This window comes from Tursiops truncatus, chromosome 12 (genome assembly GCF_011762595.2).
Source record: "Tursiops truncatus isolate mTurTru1 chromosome 12, mTurTru1.mat.Y, whole genome shotgun sequence".
NCBI lineage: Eukaryota > Metazoa > Chordata > Mammalia > Artiodactyla > Delphinidae > Tursiops > Tursiops truncatus.
In genome coordinates, this window is record NC_047045.1 from 88,288,386 (window position 1) to 88,309,276 (window position 20,891).

Below are 20,891 nucleotides of genomic sequence, written 5' to 3' on the forward strand. Positions count from 1 at the left end.
TCTCAGGTGTGAGACACCATAATTCAGATGAGACTTCCCTCAGTGAGGTCGGGCTCTGGAGCCAAAGTCGCTGAAGGAGCTGCACCCGCGGCCTCAGGGACAGTGGGGCCACAAGGGCGCGAGCCCTCCTCATATGGCTTTACCTCCTTCACGTCAGACTAGCTGGACCCTCTTTGGGCCTCTGTCCATACCCTGTGGTGGTCCTGACATCAGGTGTTGAGCTGTCTCCACACGTGGACACCTGGATGTGCTTGTCACCCGCCTCACCCACCCATCCAGCCAGGCCCTCAGGGGTGCCCTCCTCTGCCCACCTGGGTGCTGGCACCCCACTGGCTGCCCCGTCCAGGATGCCCTGTGCATCTGACCATCCTCTCTGGCTGTCACGGCTCCCGCTCACAGCAGAGGACACAGGGTCCCCAGCCCCTGGGCATCCGATGCCCCCAGCTCTACGTCCCAGGCTGGATGCACGTTCGAGAGCTTGGGCTGCCCGCTGGTCTTTTCCTTTGAGAAGCCGGGTGGTGTGTGTCACCCAGAGCAGCCAAACAGAGGACCAGCCCACCACTGAGTGGCGGTGACCAGAGACAGGCTCAGCATAAACTCCTGGCCCTGGGATGCCTGGAAGATGGCCCCATCTACAGAGGATGATTTGTTGTGAAATGCGGGACACCCGGGTGGTATCCAGCTGGCACCAGGTTACCTTGACTTCGCAACAGACGTGTTAGGATTTGTGCTCATTGGTAGAACCTGGGGTTGAAAAGCAGAGTCCCTCTGGGGAAGGTTCAGTCTGACGTGGACAACCTGGCCCTGGGGCTGGGAGGGGAAGAGAAGATCGATCTTGGGGACATGGGGGTCACCGTGCCAGCCTCCAGAGGACAGCACCCGACAGGACGGAAAGTCAGGGACAAGCTGGTAACCTGTTCTGACCCCAAGCATGTTCCTTCTCTCTGGTAACTGACCATTCCCACCAGGGAGGGACTTGGCCATGACCGATCACACACAGAGCCGGGTAGCTGCTCAGGCAGTTACCCTGATATGTCTCAGGTGCCAACACAGACACGTCGTCCTGGGGCAGTAGGGCCCTGGGAGCCTGGCTTAGAGCCACAGAGCCTAATTCCAATCATTCTGCCTCTAGCTGCAAAGGAAGTTCCCACAAATCTCAACCAGTTGACAGTTGGTGTCTGATTTCCCAGGGCCTCTTGTCTTTGGAGGGTCTGTCTCCATCTGCTGTTAACGCAAAGGGAGTTGTGTTCTCTGAGTTTCCACACCAATTTGCTTTGTCTGCTGCTCTTCATTTCTCAGAATTCCATCAGTAAGAACATCAGAGAAACTGTCTCTATAATCAGGGGTGAGGGAGATTGGAGAAGTTGATTAGAATTACCCAGATGTAGAGGCATAAAGGGTCCAGGATGAGGTAACAAGGTAGGTGTGAAGACCTTAGCTGATCTGCACTGTTGGCAGGCCTACATTTAAAAATTTTTTTTATTTTATGTTGGAGTATAGTTGATTTACAATGTTGTGTTAGTTTCAGGTGTGCAGCAAAGTGATTTAGCTGTACATATTCATACATCTATTCCTTTTCAGATTCTTTTCCTGTTATAGGTTATTGCAGAGTGTTGAATATAGTTCCTTGTGCTATATAGTAGGTCCTTGTTGTTTATCTATTTTATATATGGTAGTGTGTATATGTTAATCCCAGACTCCTAATTTATCCCTCCCCCACATTTCCCTTTTGGTAACCATAAGTTTATTTTCTACATCTGTGAGCCTGTTTCTGTTTTGTAAATTAGTTCATTTGTATCATTTTTTTAGATTCCACATATAAGTAATATCCTGTGAAATTTGTCTTTCTCTGTCTGACTTACTTCACTCAGTATGATCATCTCTAGGTCCATCCATGTTGCTGCAAATGGCATTATTTCATTCTTTTTTGATGTCTGAGTAGTATCCCGTTGAATATATGTACCATATCTTCTTTACCCATTCATCTGTCAATGGACAGGCCTACAATTTCAATCTGAGTCTGATCCGTATCATGGTTCCACTCTCTGTAAGTTCCTTTTAAGGTTAACGTGCCTTGCTTCACTTTTGATGTGCTTTGGAAATTTAACATTTTAGAGATCCCACTCTCCCTGGATTCCACGGGGGCCTTCCCAGCTGCAGCAGACACAGAACGTGAAGTCCCTGTTTGGTGGCCATCACCAACTGTCACTCGGTTCCTTACTACTTCTCTCCCAGGAAGTCCCTACTTTTCTCTCCCATAAACGCCATCCAGTCTGACTCAGGATGACTCTGCCTGGAGTCTCATCTCGCCTCTTCTTCCTACACGTCCCTAACATCCCTCCACATTTCTTAAACAGCTTAAACAGACTTCTCTATCCAGCTCCTGAGCACTGTCTCCTATGTGCTTTCTTTTGGGGAGCTCCTCAGTTTACCTCACAGTGAGGACAGAGCAGGACCCTCTTGGGAAAGGTCAGTGATTCCCTCCAGGCAGTGGGGCAGGTGGAGGGCTCCTCTCCAAAGAACAGATCAGAAGTTGGGCTCGGGAATAAACCTCATGCCTTACTGTGCATCCAAGGAAAAAGTTTGCTTCATGGTCTAATGGATTCTAAGATAGAAGAAAGCATTTCATAACAGGGCTTTTACTGTATTCGGAAAAATTCACACTTTAGCCAAATGAATCAGAAATGGCTTCTTTTTGGCCAAAAGTGTCCATATGTTTTCAAATGCACTAGCAAAGCAAAAGCACAGGAACATTAATTTGCTAAAAGCAGGGCAGAATCACATTTTCCCCTGGAAAAGCTCAGGGGTGGAGAAAGGGAATTGGATGTGTCCTGTTGGATTACATTGAGGACAAACTGCCATCTGGATGAAAGCAGGCGCTGGGGAATGGAGCCCCGCCAGCGCCTGTCTCCAAGGGGCTTCAGCTCTCAGCAAGTCTTCCACCCTCACTTGTGGGGCTTCTCTTGGTTCAAGTTGGTGGTGCCTTTACAAGGACACAGGAGAATGCATAAGAAACACTAGTTTGACACAAATAAAGCATATTTTCAACTAGGCAGCTGAGACCATTGAGTTTTTAGAAAGAATTGGATGACTTTGTACTTTTAAAATCTATTTGAGTGGATCACTTTGAATGCATGTGCATTGGGGGTCACGCTTTTGGTTGAGGTCCAAGAGCAGACTAGTCTTTGCAGAAACCCAAGCCCGAGGAGGGTGGATTGTGACAGGAGGGAGATGTCCTGCTCATTCAGGGCCGACACCAGAATACATCCAACTTGATCTCGCTGAACGCTGGTGCTGATTGGGTACCAGTCTCCTGCTCCCCAAGTCAAGATGCTTTTGAAAAGTGCACTTGTAAATGAGTTTCTGAATTTGGCCACTCTTCTACATCCAGACCAAATTTTAGTGGTGAAATCCAAAGCAACCTGGCATCTGGCACAGAATCCGTATATTATGAGTCCCCCAAACTCTTCAAATGGTAACGAGAAACCCCAAGGTGCTGATGCTGAGTTAGGCACGGCACCTCCAGCCATGACTCCACCACTGGCATGTTTTATACACTTTTATCACTTTGTCAGATAAGGATAAGAATGGGCTCACGAGGGACCACCGTCATCACCAGGGCAGGACCTCATATTCGTATACTGAACATTGACCAATGAGAAGTCCTGGACTTGAGCTCCTGCTCCGCACCAGGTGTCACCCCCAGAGCTGCAGGTCACGCTGTGAACAGCAGTGCCTCCTCTTCAGCAACTCACGTTTTGCTCTTCCCTATGAGAATAACCGAGAAGATTCTTTAAAAAGTATTTATAATCAAGACATTTCATGGGAGATTTTAGGGATCGCAATATGGTGAGTGTGCTTATTGCAGATGAAGAAACCAAGAGCTGGGGAGATGAACTCCTACCGGCAAACAAATGGAAGCCAGTGAAAGACAGTCATTGTCACCTGCTTCACTGTCGTGACTTTGAAGTGGTAGTTGAGGATCCAAGGCCAGCTCCCCCCACCTCCTCCTGGCAAAGGTGACATAGCTACACAGCGATACGACTTGTGCAACAAAATCCAACACGTCCTGGTGATACCTGAGGTCCCACTGCAAAACACATGCTATCAAGTTGCACCTTTCAAACACTTTTTTTTTTTTTTTTTTTGCGGTACATGGGCCTCTCACAGTTGTGGCCTCTCCCGTTGCGGAGCACAGGCTCCGGACGCGCAGGCTCAGTGGACATGGCTCATGGGCCCAGCCACTCCGTGGCACGTGGGATCCTCCCAGACCGGGACATGAACCCGTGTCCCCTGCATCGGCAGGCGGACTCTCAACCACTGTGCCACCAGGGAAGCCCCAATTTTTAATATAAGGCACAGTTAGAAATACACTTAATATCATAAGCTGGAACACAGATATCCAATATGGAAGATCACAAAACACCTTTTTCTCTTATTTTATGTGATGCAAGCTGACATTTTTCTTTTTTATTTTCCCGCCCCTCTCATCCCCTTCTCTGTCTTCCCATTTCCTCTCTTGTAATAAATTTATTTATTCTTTTACAAAAAGGATATTTCACCATCACTTACATTGATCTAATGATCTATTAATGGATCAGCCTCCAGTTTGGAAAATAATCTCATGACCTGAGAAGAATTCTTGTTCTTGTTCCCAGGAAGGCACTACAAGAATGTGCACAGCAGCTGTGTCGACAAGGGCAAAAAGTGGAATATCCTCAGTACCCTCAGCAGATAATATATCAAGAAAGAATAGTCACAAAAAGGAATATTAGACATCAGTGAAAGTTTCTAATCTGTAGGTACACTTATCATCTTAGATGACTATCAAAACCAAATGAGTGAAAAACAAATTCTAGAAGAATATGTACAGTATACATCCATTTATTCATTATTCAAAACACAGGAAAGCTGAACAATAAATTATTTAGGAAGAATATATATGCAGCAAAATCATTTAAAAAGAAGGCATGATTAATGTAAAGATTAGGATAACTGTTACTTGGGTGGAGGAGAGATTGGAGGAAAGTGGATGTGTTCAGAGAGATGAGCAGTAGGTCTCATAAGTACTGAAAACATCCTGTATATTAAGCTGTGTAGTGTGTATATAGAGACTCTTATTTTATTTTAAAAACTGTACGTGTACATGCTATACATATGAAACAATATAAAATAAATATTAAAATTGTAAGTAAAATAAATGTAACAGATTTAGTATTTTAAATATCAAGTGTTCATGACTATATTAAATAATATGGTCAGAATGAGAAAAAGTAAGAAAATGTCCAAGAATAAGGAAGAATAAAATAATCATATATCCACATATAAATTGTATTTTGAATAAAATTAATTAAATGGTAAATATTGATGATATACTTTACATAAAACATATATTAACTCTATATGCAGTGTGATATAATTGTGTATGTATATATACACACATACATATTAATATTCATACTTGTAACCCCAATACATTGTTGAGAATTTTACCAGTGTGATAGCATGAAGGTGTTTTTGATTTTTTCTATACATTTTTCAAATCCTAAAATGAGCACAAATTACTTTGCAAGTTAGAAATGGTAAATGAGTCATTTTAAGTGAGTCAAACTTAGAAGAGTGGTCTAGCTTTTTGTCCTAGTCTGTTTGGGCTGCCATAGCGAAATACCAGTTGGGTGGCTTAAACAGACATGTATTTCTCATCATTCTGGAGGCTGGACACCCCAGGTCTGCACCAGCAGCTGTGGTGTCTGCTGAGAACCCTCCTCCTGGTTTGCAGTGGCCGTGCTCACATTCTCTTCTGTTAAATCAGAAATCCCATCACGGGGGTCCCACCCTCATGGCCTCATCCAACCATCATCACTTCCCAGAGGCCCCACTTCCAAATATCTTCTTGTTGGGGATTAGAACTTCAACATATGAACTTGGGGGACACAAACATTCAGTCCATAGTGCTCTCTCTTCCCTAATCCCTCCCCAAAATATCGACAAAGTGTCAGAGAAGCCTCAAAAATATCTGCTAACGCAGCACGGTCTGCAACGTAGACACCACATTAAATTAAGACAAGAACAACCATGCTTAGATGTAATTCAGCCTCAACACTTGGTTATGTCAACTCCTTAGGACCCAGAAAGAAAAATATTTACCCATTGGGAAAGTGGGAATACAGTTTCGGATCCCAGTGCATAAAAGGGACAAAATAGAAAACTCCACCCCAAGTTAAGAGGTCCACTCAAACCGTACCCACTCACTCAGCTCTCCTTTCTGAGAATCCGCGATGACAAGCGGGGCGGGGTGTAGACTCTCCTTGTGGGGTGTCTTGCCAAGTGAACCTTCATCCCTTGGAGCTATTTATTACCTGTGAGCTCCACAGACTCAGTCCAGACACAGAGTTTTCTGCATTTTTAATTAATAATTCCAGGTATTTAGAAATACTCATTTCCATGCACCCATATTCTCTATAACATTCATGTTACTCTTTTAGAAAGAGACACAGAAAAATTATTAATGGAGATGTAAAGTGTAAAAATATTAAAGAGAATTATAATCAAAGGAAGTTATTTTATAGGATTCGCCTCATGACTATGAGTCTTGGTCCTTCTAATTTGGAAAACATAAGATGTTTACCCCAGTTTCCATGCATTTTAAGAGCACATATGAAATAAACCCCTCCATACTATGTTGTAGTTTTTATCTTAAAGTTGATTTACTTTTCAAAAATTAAGAAAAAGAAAAAATAGTCTTTTATATGTATGCATACATTTACCAGTTCGGGACTTCTTTCTAAAGATCCAGGTTTCCAGCTGTTATAATTCCTCGTCTGCCTGAAGAAATAACTTTATAATTTCTTATAGTACAAACTTACTGGCAGAATATCCTCTCAGCTTGTATTATTTGAAAATTATTTATGTTCCTTTATTCTTGAGGAATAATTTCTTTGGTAATAGACCCTCTTAACAGACATTTTTCCCCTTCATTTTTGAAGGATAATTTGCTGGTAATAGATTCCAAGTTAGCTGACTTTTCCCCCTTTCTTTCAACATGTTAGAGAGATTCTTACATTGTCACTGTCACCATTGGTCCCTTAGGTGTAAGTGATTTTTTCTCAGGCTATTTTTAGGATTTCCTTTTGTGTATCTCTCACAGTTATGATGTGCATAGGTGTGGATTTCTTTGTATATATTCCACTAGGGTTTGTTTCACCAAATTTGGGACATTTTTGCCCTCTCTTCCTCCGAGTGCCTGTCTGTTCCCATCCCTCCCTCCTTTACTGATGTCCCGACCATGGATGTGAAACCTCTTCAAATGGCCCCTGGGTCAGCTTTTATCAATCTGGATTTTTTCTGAGCTTCAGTCTAGATCGTTTCTATCCAGGTCTCTTTTCGAATTTATTCATCTTTATTCAGCATTTTCCATTCTGTTGTTAAGCCTACACACTGTATGTTTTTACTTCAGATATTGTAACTTTGTGATTTAGAATTTCTGTTTGGTCCCATTTCCTAACCTGCCTTTCTCTGCTCTCTCCTCCCATCTGTTCACTCTGTCTTTCCTTCTTCCCTATAAATCCTTGATTTACAATGTTTTTTAAACATTTTTATTGAAATACAGTTGATTTACAATGTTGTGTTAGTTTCAGGTATACAGTAAAGTGATTCCATTATACATATATATGTATATATATTCTTTTTTTACATTCTCTTCCATTATAAGTTATTATAAGATATTGAGTATAGGTCCCTGTGCTCTACAGTAGGCCCTTGCTGATTATATATTTTATATACAGTAGAGTGTATGTGTTAATCCCAACCTCTTAATTTATCCGCCCCCCCACCCCCTCTTTCCCCTTTGGTAACCATAAGTTTGTTTTCTACATCTGTGAGTCTGCTTCTGTTTTATAAATAAGTTCATTTGTTCCATTTTTTTAGATTCCACATATAAGTGATATCATATGATATTTGTCTTTCTCTGTCTGACTTACTTTATTTAGTATGATAATCTCTAGGTCCATCCATGTTGCTGCAAGTGGTATTATTTCATTCTTTTTTATGGCTGAGTAGCATTCCAGTGTATATATGTACCACATCTTCTGTATCCATTCCTCTGTCAATGGACATTTAGGTTGCTTCCCTGTCCTGGCTATTGTAAATAGTGCTGCTATGAACATTGGGGTGCATGTATCTTCTTGAATTAATGTTTTCTTCCAGATATACGCCTAGGAGTGGAATTGCAGAATCATAGGGTAGTTCTATTTTCAGTTTTTTAAGGAACCTCCATGCTGTTTTCCATAGTGGCTGCACCAATTTACATTCCCACCAACAGTGCAAGAGGGTTCCCTTTTCTCCACACCCTTACCATGTTCTGTTTTTTTTTTCTTTTTTTTTGCTGTACGCGGGCCTCTCACTGTTGTGGCCTCTCCCATTGCGGAGCACAGGGTTCGGAAGTGCAGGCTCAGCGGCCATGGTTCACGGGCCTAGCCACTCCACGGCATGTGGGATCCTCCCGGACCGGGTCACGAACCCGTGTCCCCTGCATCGGCAGGCAGACTCTCAACCACTGCATCACCAGGGAAGCCCCTTACCATGGCTTTTTAAAGTCCTGTTTGCTAGCTCCATTTCTGGACCCAGCAAGCCATTGTGTTACTTATTTTCTCTTGTTTGTAAGCCTCATATTACTTTGTATGTCTTATGATTTTTTATGACGTGTGGGACATTGTATGTGGAAGGGAACTGGAATATGAAATAGTCTCATTGTTTTAATAGTTTTAATTGGCTTGCTTGTTTCCAAAGGATGTGAGGTCTTTTCTCTGTCTGTTGGATACAATGAGGAAGTGATCATACTTCACCAAACATCATGTTGAACTAGAACCACACTGTTCTTTAATAGGCATGAGCTCCCCTCTGCTTAGGCCAACCTCAGTTCTTCCACACCTATAGTGATGCGCAGTAGAGGGACTGGTCTACATTTACTGTGTGTGATTGATCCAGAAGGAGGTGGGATTTGGCCATACTGGGCCCTCAGTCCCAAGCTCCATGACAATAAGCAAAACTGTGCAAATTGTTTTTCAGTCCTTTCTTCTCTACCTTTTTCTTTTTCTTATTTTTCCTTTTTTTGCCCTAGAAAGCTGGGGTTGAGCCGGGGATAATTATCACGACAAGCAAATTATTGTTTCCTTTGGCCCTCTTCCAGGCTCCAGTCCATATCACCATCTCCACTTTGCTAGCAGCTTGGCTGAACTCACTCACCTTGACCTTGAAGAGTCTAATATTCTTTGAGGAACTTTATCCTCCTGCTGCCGTGACTGCAGGACATAGCCTCTGTGCCCAGGAAGCTTGCATGGCTCTCTGACCACCTATGAAGATTCAACAATGCCATCTTGCATCCACCACTTGTGAATATTTTCATAGATCAGGAGTGCTTCCTCTGGACAAATTTTTCTTTGATTCTTTGTTACTTCCATTATCAAGGATTATCAGCATATGATATACGTTAAAATATCAATAAGGAACGTGAATAAGAATATAACCTAACATTAAGTATTTTCCGTAATAACATTGACCAACTGTGGGAGTAGCAATGCTTTCAACCATCTGCTTTATGCTTAATGTTCTGGATTCTGAGCAGGAAGGAAGGTATTTCGAATTGTCCCGTCTGTACAGCGTTACTAACCCCAGACTCTGTGAGGTTGGTGGGTGATAACACAGAGTGTGCAGTTGCTAAATAATCATAGATGACTCTGAGTCTGTCAGGATCTACCAAGACAGTGGAGGTTGGCTAACTCAATTTGTTGCAACCATGGCGATAAGGTCAAGGTTATTATTTCATCACGTGGTGTGGCCAGTTTGCTTCACCCTGTTCTGAGGTCACTGACATCTCCCCCTCCCTCCCACGATCTGGGCTGACTTCTACAAAGACGTATTTGGTGATAGGATGTGGATGGACCAGCGCAAATCCATCCATCTGTGAATCGTGCTTCCCATACCTGTGCCGTTATACAATCTGACATTTCTGTCTGCCAAGTCTAACTCACCTTTCAAAACTCCACTTCTACACACCATAGCATGTGGTACATGATAGCTGGTGAGAATCCACTTCAGTGACACAAAATACAGCAATGTTTTCTTCTTCAGTTAAATCATGTTTGTATTAAAGAATAGTTGGAGCTCTATTCATAGTACACTTTGATGGCGTATTTCTTGAAATGATGCTGCTTCTCTAAATATGTTTACCTATGATGAATTAATTATTTCTCTTTGAAAAATTACTTTAAAATGCTTTTGAGCTATTCCTTGACTAGAATAAACGTGGCAATATTAGTGCAAAAATGAAAGGAGTTATAACTCACAAGCCCATATAATTATTGTGTTACCAGATGTTTCAGAAAGTACAATATACAGATATTTAAACTGAGTCTTGCTTAGTTTAATAGGAGCTTAGTGTTCCTATTATTCTTAGAAAGGACTGGATATGGGGATACATTTTCTATTTCATCTTCTGCATTTTTGAAGAAGTAATACACAGCAAAGGTTTAATAGACGATCACAAACTCCTGCATGTCTTCAAGAACTTCTTAATGAGATGTTCTATCTCCTCCACACACACACATCTAAATTAAGTGGAAAAGTCCTTTTCTATTGAGTTTAATAAGACTACCATGAAAAGAAAAGAAGATTCCATACAGATATATTCAGAAATATTCCCAAACTCCAGTCCTAAAAAATGACTATGTGCTTTAGATATGAAATATTTGCAAAAGTTCATTAAAAACTGATGGCCCTTAGAATACACAATTTTTAAAAAATGGATCTGCAAGTAGCTCTAGTTCCAAGGAGAGGGATCAAACCCACTCCCAAAAGTTTGGTCCAAAAACTAGATTGGAATTTACACTGAGAATAAAAAATGAGGCTGTTATCTATAATTGGATATTTTCCCACTGAGCTGTATTTTTCTTTCTGGGCCACTCTGGCTTGCTTTCTCCTCTTAGATTTTTGTTCTGTGTTGTTTTTTATGTCATTTAAGTTGCTTTTGTTTTATATTTGTAAAATGCTTGTACAATGTATGACTATGTCCTATTCTCACACCAAGGCTTTCATTTCTGAAGTGTTTTTGCCACTTTATTCATCTGTTTTACAGGATCTATTCTACCAGAATCTTTGGAAGAGAAGCTATGTGATGAAATTGTTCTATCTTCCTTAAATAGTTTAGTAAATCACATTATCCTGGGAGATAAAATAATAAAATATATTTTCTTATGTCCTAGAAAAGAGAAGGGAGTAATTTATGAATATATTTAAGGAAAAGAGCTGATTTTCTTAGAATGTTTTCATGATTGCTGCATTTAGTTAAGACTATGAAGTTTTCTAAGTATTTTCTGGAGGTTGTATCAGATGAAATGGTGGCTAAAATGTTCTGTGTAAGCAAAAAAAAATAGAACTTTAATGATTGGGGACAAGAATATTAGAGGAGGTTAAAAGGCAAAGAATCCGGTACGTGGTTAGAAGATGTATTCCAAGTAGAAGAGAAAATTAGAAAACGTTTACTTCTAAGAGGAAAGAAGTCTGTTCTTCTATATTAAAGTATCCAGTTTTTTTTTTGTTTTTGTTTTACTTTATCTTTTATTTTTATATGAATACAGATTTTAAACAAAATCCAAAAATAACTTGGCACTGTTAATGAAGAGGGGCTTAAGTACATTTTTTTAAACCTTTCTAACTATGGATTTTACCAGTTTATAGATTCAAATCAGTATTGGTTTTATAATAATGCATTTCAAAGTGAAAAAACCCTCAGCCATCTAGGACCTAAAGTATCCAGTGTTAATGATCTGCTTAGCTGGACTGCAATACATACCCCCATCTTTGTGTCTGTAATGAACTTTGTGTGTGTTATGGGAAAATTGAAGTTGATAAAAATTTAGAAAGACTTGGAAAAAGCAAGAGATATTTTGCAGAGAGAGGAGACAGAGAGATTAGAAATGCATTTGAAAATAAGCACGAAGCATCAAATGTTAAAGAACCACGTGCACATTGGATAAGAGGAGGCTAGTGTGGAGTTCAGGGTCAGGGGTGGGGAAGGGACTGGGTCAAGGTCGTGAAGGGCCTTTCCTACCATGCAAATGAGTTGTTATTCTATCCTGAAGATCATGGGAGATTTGCAAAAGGTATAGATGAAAATAAATGAGTTACACTTGTAATTTTGACAGTTCATGGCACTGTATCTATAGAAATACATTTTGAGAGGGACTTGATTGGGTTGGAGAGACTCAGTGGAAGGTATTGTGTAATCCAGCACATTATGATGAAACCCAAGGGGATATAAGGATGGAGATATGGAGATAAAATCAACAAGTACTTGTAAAACAAAACTAATAAGTCTTGGTGATTTATTGGATTGGAGAGAGGGGAGTAGCCAATGGTAACTCGTGAGTGACTCACAGTCTGGGTCATGCTACGGGTGGACACATGGCCAGCTGAGATGGGAAACTCATCTCAGGTACACAACCACTGGAGGATAACAATTAATTTAATTTGGGATATTGAGCATGAGATGCTGCTGGGGCAACTAAATTGTGAGCTGTTGTTATTAATTATGTGCTTGGTGATTTTCCCAGTAATTTACATATAGTAGCTTATTGAATTTTCAAAAAGCTCTCAGAGATGGGTAATACTATTAACTCAACCTTACATTAAAGGAAACCGAAGCATAGGGCTGCATTCTGATACTCTGGCAGAGGATTATGATAGGGATGTCGACTTGGGAGATCAGGGCATAAAGGGCACAGCTGCGACCACGGCAATGGATAACATGGAGACGGGTGGAGAGTGCAGAGTGAGAACAGCCACGTGTTGGGTTTGGGATCCAGGGATGTAGCAACATGAAATATGAATGTCTGTGGACCTCTGGCAGTGAGAGCCCTGGGGTTGGATAAAAGTTATTAAAAACACAAAAAGAATGTAAATTAGAGCTTCCACCTCTATCAAACATGTGTGACCTGAACCAGAAATGAGGACGTTTTTAAGAAGGCAAAGTTAGGTGTACCACGCCATCACTTTGAGGCTTGCCAAGTATTCATATTCATCATTTAAGAAAACAATGCCATTCATCTTGTTTTCATTCAAAACATAGAAAGTAAATTATATCAGGTATTCTGTATCATACATATTTCTTGATTCAATCAGTAAATATAGTACTAATTTCCATTTTTCTAAAATTCAAAGGGAGTATATAATTTTATTTTGTCATATTTGGTTATTTCTAGAAAGGAGGGCAGTATCTCTATGCTCTTTCCATGCCTCTTCTTTCTACCCCACTCTCTAACTTTCACCATTTGGTTCTTGCAGCAGATATTTTTCAGTGTCTGTTTCATGCCTGGCTTTTGTCCTATGAAGAGAACAGATGGTGAAAGTTGCCCATGTGGACCTTGTACTTAGCAATTGTCTTTATTAACCATGTGAAAGGAGGCTGCTCAGAAGGGGCTGAGGGCTAAGTTAATATGACCATCATCCACACGGTCTTGCTCACATTCAGGTCCTCTTCTTATAAACAGAACACCTATTAAGAGCTTCTCAGGAATGTCCTTTACTCCAGGAACTCAGTGGCACTTCAAGAGAAATTTAGTCACTTTCCCACACATTTAGTGCAATGGTCAATATTTCTGTAAATGCTTGGCTAGACTGTGTCCTGAAAAGACCCTTGAATATTTACAATACATGACAAAATTAAGAAGGCTTTGGTTTTCTATTAATGACAGAAAAAAACTATAGTACTCCTCTCCTTAGTTCTTGAATCTTCAATTAGATATGAGATTACTCTAGATTTTTGTATGGAGTTTATATATATATATATATATATATATATATATATATATATATATTAGCCTTTTCAGAGCTAAGAAAAGGACAGTAACCCAACTCCAGCCCATTCTAACTTTCCTGCCTTACCTAAAGATGGAAGAAACAAATAAATACTTGGCAAAGTCAAAAATCAGGAGCAGAAGCCTTCTAAAACATAAAATAATTCTGTATTTTCCCTCCCCTATACCTTACTACCACTTGTTAGGCTCCAGTGAATTACAGCTGAAAGAGCTGCAAACCTCAGGTTTTCTCTGAGGAGGAGTACTTAGGGAAGCCTACAGTATACAGTGGAGACAAACACATATAAACTAGAAGAAATGGAAAGATCTGGCATACAACACTAGACATAGCTCAACTCCTAACCAGATTAACATAAAATCTCACACTAAAGGCTTGTCTTAGTTTCTGTTATCAGATTATCATGCTCAACATTCAACAATAACAAAAAATTATAAGCCATGTGAAAAGGCAAGAAAAAATAGTCTGAAGAGAAAAAGTAAGCATTGTAGCCACACTCAGATATAACACATGTTTTAGAATTATCAGAGAGGGAATTTAAAATAGATGTGATTAATGTGCTAAGATCTCTAATGATAAAAGTGACAATGAGCAGGAATGGATGGGGATTATAAACAGAGAAATGTAAACTCTAAAAAAGATTTGTAAGGGAATTCCAGAAATCACAAACAGTGAAACAGAAGTGAAAAATGCCTTTGATGGATTCATCTGTATACTGGACAAGTCTGAGAAAAGAATCAGTGAACTTGAAGGTATGTCAACAAAAACTTCCAAAACTGTATACAAATACAAAAATGGGTTTAAAAACACAGAAAATAATATTTAAGAGTTGTAGCATGATTTCAAATAGTTTAACAAGTATGTATTTAGAAAATTAGAAGGAAAGAAAAAGAATATGGAGCAGAAAAAATATTTGGAGTAATAATGGTCAAGAATTTTCCAAAGTTAATGACATGAACTAAACCACAGATCTAAGATGCTCAGAGAATACTAAGTATGATTAATACCAAGGCACATCATACTCAAACTGAAGAAAATTAAAGATAATCAAAAAGGCCTGAAAGACGGCAGAGGTAAGGACAAAACAAACAAATAAAAACTTTATCTATAAAAAAAGAAGGATAATAAGTACAATGGACTTCTTGTCAGAAACCATGAAAGCAAGAAAAGAGTAGAGTGAAATATTTAAAGAGTTGAAAGAAAAAAACTTGCCTACCTAGAATTCTGTATCCAGTGAAATTAGTTTTCAAGAATTAAGGGCAAATAAGGACTTCCTCAAACAACAACCAAGGGAATTCATTGCTAGCAGACCTGCCCTGCAAGAAATGTTAAGAAATACACTTCAGGAAGGAAGAAAGTGATAGAGGACAAAAACATGGATCTACACAAAGAAAAGAAGAGCATTAGAGATGGAATAAAAGTAAAATACAATCTTTTATTTTTCTTATTCTTTATTGTCTGAAAGGTAACTGTTCAAATAATAGCAACAATATGTTGAGTGATATTGGATAAGTGAAATGAATGACAGTTGTGTCATAGGGGGTAGGAGGAAGACATTTGGAAATACTGTTTTAAGGTATTTGCACTACATGTAAAACATTATACTATTATTCATAGTGTACTTAGATTAGTTAAAAAGTCATATTGAAAACTTTAGGGCAACCATTAAAACCATTTAGAAAAGAAGTATTCATTGATACGTTAAGAGAGGACAGAAAATAAAATCATATAAATGCTTAATGAAAATCAGAAAAGGCATAAAAAGAGGGAAAGAAAGAAAAAAACAAGTAATAGAAAACATGGTAAATATTGATTAAAATATATTGATAATCAGTTTAAATGTTAAAGCTCTAGGTCTATCCACCTCATTACAAATTGCTCAATTTCGTTTCTTTTTATGGCTCAGTAAGACCTAGAGTCTGTCATACAGAGTGAAGTAAGTCAGAAAGAGAAAGACAAATACCATATGCTAACACATATATATATGGAATTTAAGGGAAAAAAATGTCATGAAGAACCTAGGGGTAAGACAGGAATAAAGCCACAGACCTACTAGAGAACGGACTTGAGGATATGGGGAGGGGGAAGGGTGAGCTGTGACAAAGCGAGAGAGAGGCATGGACATATATACACTACCAAACGTAAGGTAGATAGCTAGTGGGAAGCAGCCGCATAGCACAGGGAGATCAGCTTGGTGCTTTGTGACCGCCTGGAGGGGTGGACTGGGGAGGGTGGGAGGGAGAGAGATGCAAGAGGGAAGAGATATGGGAACATATGTATATGTATAACTGATTCTCTTTGTTATAAAGCAGAAACTAACACACCATTGTAAAGCAACTATACCCCAATAAAGATGTTAAAAAAAAAAGCTCTAAATACACTAATTAAAAGACAGAGATTATTAAAATGGATTAATAAAACAAAATTCAATTCTATGTTGTATACAAGAAATGCAACTTTAAATATAAAGACTTACATAGATTAAGATAAAGGGATGGAGAAAGATATGCCATGCTAACAATAATCGAAAGAAAGCTGGAGTAATTACATCATATTCAGACAAAGCTCAGAACAAGGACATTTACCAAGGATAAAAAAGGGCATTACATAATGATAAAGGGGTCAAGTTTTCAAGAAGACATAACAATCCATTACATTAGATCAAGCAGGCAGAATATTGGTGGGATATATTTGACCCAAACAGCACCATAATTCAACTTGATCTAATCGACATTTATAAAATATTTTATCCAACAACAGCAGAATATACATTCTTCTCAAGTGCATATGTAAAGTCACAAAGATAAACACACAAACCAATTTAAAAGAATAACAATTACGCAAAGTATGTTCTCAGACCATATGGAATTAACCTAGAAATCAATAACAGAAAGATAGCTGGGAAGTCTGAAAATATCTGGAGATTAAACAACATGCTACTAAATAAATATGTTACATGAGAAGTCTCAAGAAATATTAGGACAAATTTTGAACAATGAAGATGAATATACACCTCATAAAATGTTGTGGGATTCAGCAAATGCAGTACTTTGAGGAAAATGTATAGTGTTGCCTGTGTATATTATTAAAAAAGAAAGATCTAACATCAATAATTTAAACTTCCATCTTAGAAAATTAGAGAAAGGCAGGCAATTTAGACATAAAGAAAACAGAAGAAACAAAATTTTAGAAATTAATGCAGAAATCAATGAATCGAAAACATAAAAATAAAGAAAACCAAATAAGCCAAAACTGGTTCTTTGAAAAGATCAATAAAATTGATATAATTCTAGCCAGGCTAACCAAGATAAAAAGAACAAAGATAGGATACATATTACAAATCTCAAAAATGAAAGAGTAGTCATCACCACCGGATCTCACGGACATTAGAGGATGGCAGAGGAATACCGCGAGCAAGTCTATGCATTTATAACTTTGATGAAACGGACCCATACTTTGAAAGACACAAGCTACCAAAACACCTTCAAGGGAAAATGTTCTGAATACACCCACATCCATTAAGGAAACTGAACTGATAATTAATAACTTTCCAACAGAGAAAGTCCTAGGTCCAGACAACTTTACAGGTGAATTCTACCAATCCTTTGAGTAAGAAATTATATCAATTCTCTACACTCTTTTCCAAAAAATAGGAAAAGAAGAATTACTTTCTAACTCAATCTTTGTAGTCAGCACTACACTCATACCAAAGCCAGATTAAGACATGACAAGAAAGGGAAACTACAGGCCAATGTCTCTCAGCCCCCACTGGTAGGAATACATTGAACAGGCACAGGAGACAGCTGAAAGCACCCCCTCCACCCCTGTGGATAAATCTAGAACAACTTGAGCAAGAAGAGAAAGTAGTAATGGATTATAACTAAAAGCATAGCATACATGTTCATGACTACAAGCTGATATCAATGATTGGGTAAGTAAATAGAGGTGAGAGAAGAGGCCAATCTCCCTGCAGAAGAATTTCAAATGAGGAGGAAATCATTCCTCACTCCTTAAGTGTGGACTTTCTCGTGAAGAGTACATTAAAGAGAGACAAAAATTAGTAGGCTTCCAGTGAGAAACCTGACAGACAGACACTCCCTCAGTCAGGTGATCAAGGTTTACATCACTAATAATAAATCACCTTGAAAGTATGCAACTCTGATAAAATGTGTTGGAAACAGCACTTTCCCTCTGAGGTCTTTCTCTCAAAACACTGTGATCCCTGTCCAACAATGAGAAAAACACGGGACAAATTCCAAAAAAGGGCATTCTGCAAAACACCTGACAATACATCTCAGAACTCTCAAAGTCATCAAAACAAGAGTGCCTCTCACCCCCAGGTGTCATGTGCTATCCTAGATGGGAACTGGGACAGAGAAAGCCCACAGGCAAAAGCTTGACATTTGAATCAAGTATGGCCTTCCGTTAAGAAAAATGTGTCAACATTGGCTCATTAATTGTTGCAAGTGCAACATCTTGATGTAAGAGGCAAAAGAAAATGAGGAAAGCCTTTGTTTTGCAAGCATTTATGTTACAGTTTTACAACAAAGTGAGGTGATTAACATCTTTAATCTCTGTATTACAGAAAATTAGTCTCAGAAAGAGTTGTTGCTATGCTTAAAGCAAGTAAGATTCGTGGTTAGGACTTACTTCTAGTCAACACCAGGGTCTGTAGACTCAAGTTTCTCCAATAACCTAAACTCTAAATTTCCTTGGAAAACACTCAAATTTCTCCAGGCCAGGATATAATGAATACTAATAACTATGGAGGCCAAGCCCTGTTCTAGGCACTTGCTCATTTAATAGAGAAAATAATACTTAGTTCATGGAACACTTTGAAAATTAAACAAATCAGTGAATTTGAATGTGGTAAATTTAACAAAATGGTGAATTTTACATTAATGTGACAATACACAGCTGTAATTTACATCATTTTTGTCATGTTATTCGTATTATTAAACATATCTCTGATATGTCTGGGTGCATAGAGAAGGGCCACCACATCCAGGTGCTTGGTGTTTGGACTCTGAGTCCTGGCTCTCTGGACCCCTGGTGGGGGCAGCATAAATATATGTGTCAGCAATTCAGGAAACTTACCAGGTAGACCATATGTGAGGGTGGCCCCAAGACGAGTCACCAAGCGTGTTCACGGATTCTGAGGTTCAGAGTTCCAAGTAGCCTCAGGGCGGTGGCTTCTGTTCTCACCAAGCGGCAGTCGCAATGCTCCCTCACAATTTCCCTCCTAGATCCACGTTCACACGGGTGGTGTGGCCATTCCAGGGGAGACAGTGAGACAGATGCTGCCACCTGGATCTGGAGAGGGGCCCCTTCTCTCAGGCCAGATGACACCCAGTGAATTGGAGTTTTTTCAGAGAGTCAGATGAGTGTTTCCTCTGGGGCAAATGCAATTCCTGAGTCACAAGCTGTGAACACAGATCTTGGGCTCCAAGAAAACTTTGGCTTCACACTGGCAAAGCTCCCTGAAGTGGGTATTCTTAGTAAGTCAGCAGTACCAAGAATAAGGCCATATCCTCCTAGCAGCATCTGAATGCACTTGCCGGTACACTTTAATCATTCCTTGGCTTCTGAGAGAGACAGAGAGACTTGGGCTACAAAGCTAGACATTTTGCTTATTTGCACATTTTTGGAATCAGCATGTCTTCCCTTTTCTTTCCTTTCTATTAACACAGATGTGTACAAATGGCTCTTCCACGGGCTAAATTCATGCTCAATATAGCCCTTCTCAAGTTTCCAGTTGTTGGGTGAAGCTGCCCAGCACGTCTATCCTCTTGTTGTAAATCCTTCCAAATATAAACTCAGCCTGCTTTTACGAGCACCGTGTGTTTACTGCACACTTCCCACTTCTCCATTTGTGAGCTGCGCGAATCCCTCAGGCTCTAGCTTGGGTCTCTTTCTCTCTGCTCATCTGTTCTCCCCACGAAAGCTCGTCCACTCTCAGGGCTCTGACCAGCCCCACAAGCTTCTCCCCCAAATGTATATTGATGTGTCATGGGATCACAACACTTTAAGCCACATAAATCTGAGCTGACAGGCAATGTGTCTAAATAAAAATAATGACGGTAAGCAGATAGATGACTTTTTACAGCCAAGCAGCTCACTAGGAAGCTTTATTCTCACACAAATCTAATAGCCTTAAAGCCAAGCCCACGAGTTTCCCTGCTGTTCACCCATTCTGTGATACCTGCCCAAAGACTCCTGTGGATGGAAGCAGCATTCTCAAAATCACAAGGTTCTACAGGTCAGCTTGGTTGTACTCATTCCTTTAGTATCCACACCAGATGGCAAACTATATGAGTTCTTCCATTAAAATGTCTCTCACATCACTTCCTTTTCTCAGTTCAGATTGCTGTCATCCAAACAGATGATCTTGCCTCGCTTCCACCATAGTTTCTGACCTTGACTTCCCAGATTTGAGACTTTCTTCCTAAAATCCACCCTGGATCTGTCATGACACCCTCTCGTCCTAAACCTCCAGGGGTCTCCCACCCGCCCACATCAGGGTAGGCTCATTGTTTTGTTCCACCCCCTTTCCCCACCTGTCCATAACCACACACACCACAGTCAACTTTCCATCCCAAATCCACACAGGAATCTCACTGTCTCCAGAAAGCCAGTTCTGCTTCTGTTTTTGCTGCTCCCTTGTTGGAAATTTCCCTGGATTCTCCACTATCTATCCACATCCTACCCCGTTGTGGAGGCCCACTCACAGTCTCTTCTGTATTGTATATTACTCTTCTACACAGTAACCTTTTCTTTCTAACTCAATTAAATGCTCTTTGGGATCCAGGGCCACTGTGTCTTGGAGGTCTGAATAACACCCAGGGTACCGCCATCCACCCTTCTCAGGAAGCTCTCATTTAGCACCGTAATTAGCATTTGATAACTTCCTGTTACAGCCCCTGTGCTGTCCCAGGCTTGGAGATGATCAGTGAACAAGAGAGGCATCATCCCTGGAACTTACCTGTGGCGGTGGAGAGGACATTGATAAAGGATCACAAGAC

At 39.9% G+C, this 20,891-nt stretch overlaps 1 long non-coding RNA gene across 2 annotated transcripts; it reads right to left on the bottom strand.

Annotated features, from left to right (window-relative positions):
- Positions 1-285: 285 nt before the first annotated feature.
- LOC117307533 (uncharacterized) lies at positions 286-20,126 on the bottom strand. 2 transcript variants are annotated; one of them, XR_004521311.2, is made up of 4 exons: positions 18,967-20,126; positions 4,573-4,686; positions 3,946-4,090; positions 286-3,768 (listed from the first exon to the last, which is right to left on the bottom strand). It is a non-coding gene; the product is annotated as an uncharacterized lncRNA (long non-coding RNA). The 2 variants fall into 2 exon arrangements; XR_004521310.2 differs by lacking the exon at positions 3,946-4,090 and having other exon boundaries at positions 18,967-20,086.
- Between the last annotated feature and the right edge of the window lie 765 nt (positions 20,127-20,891).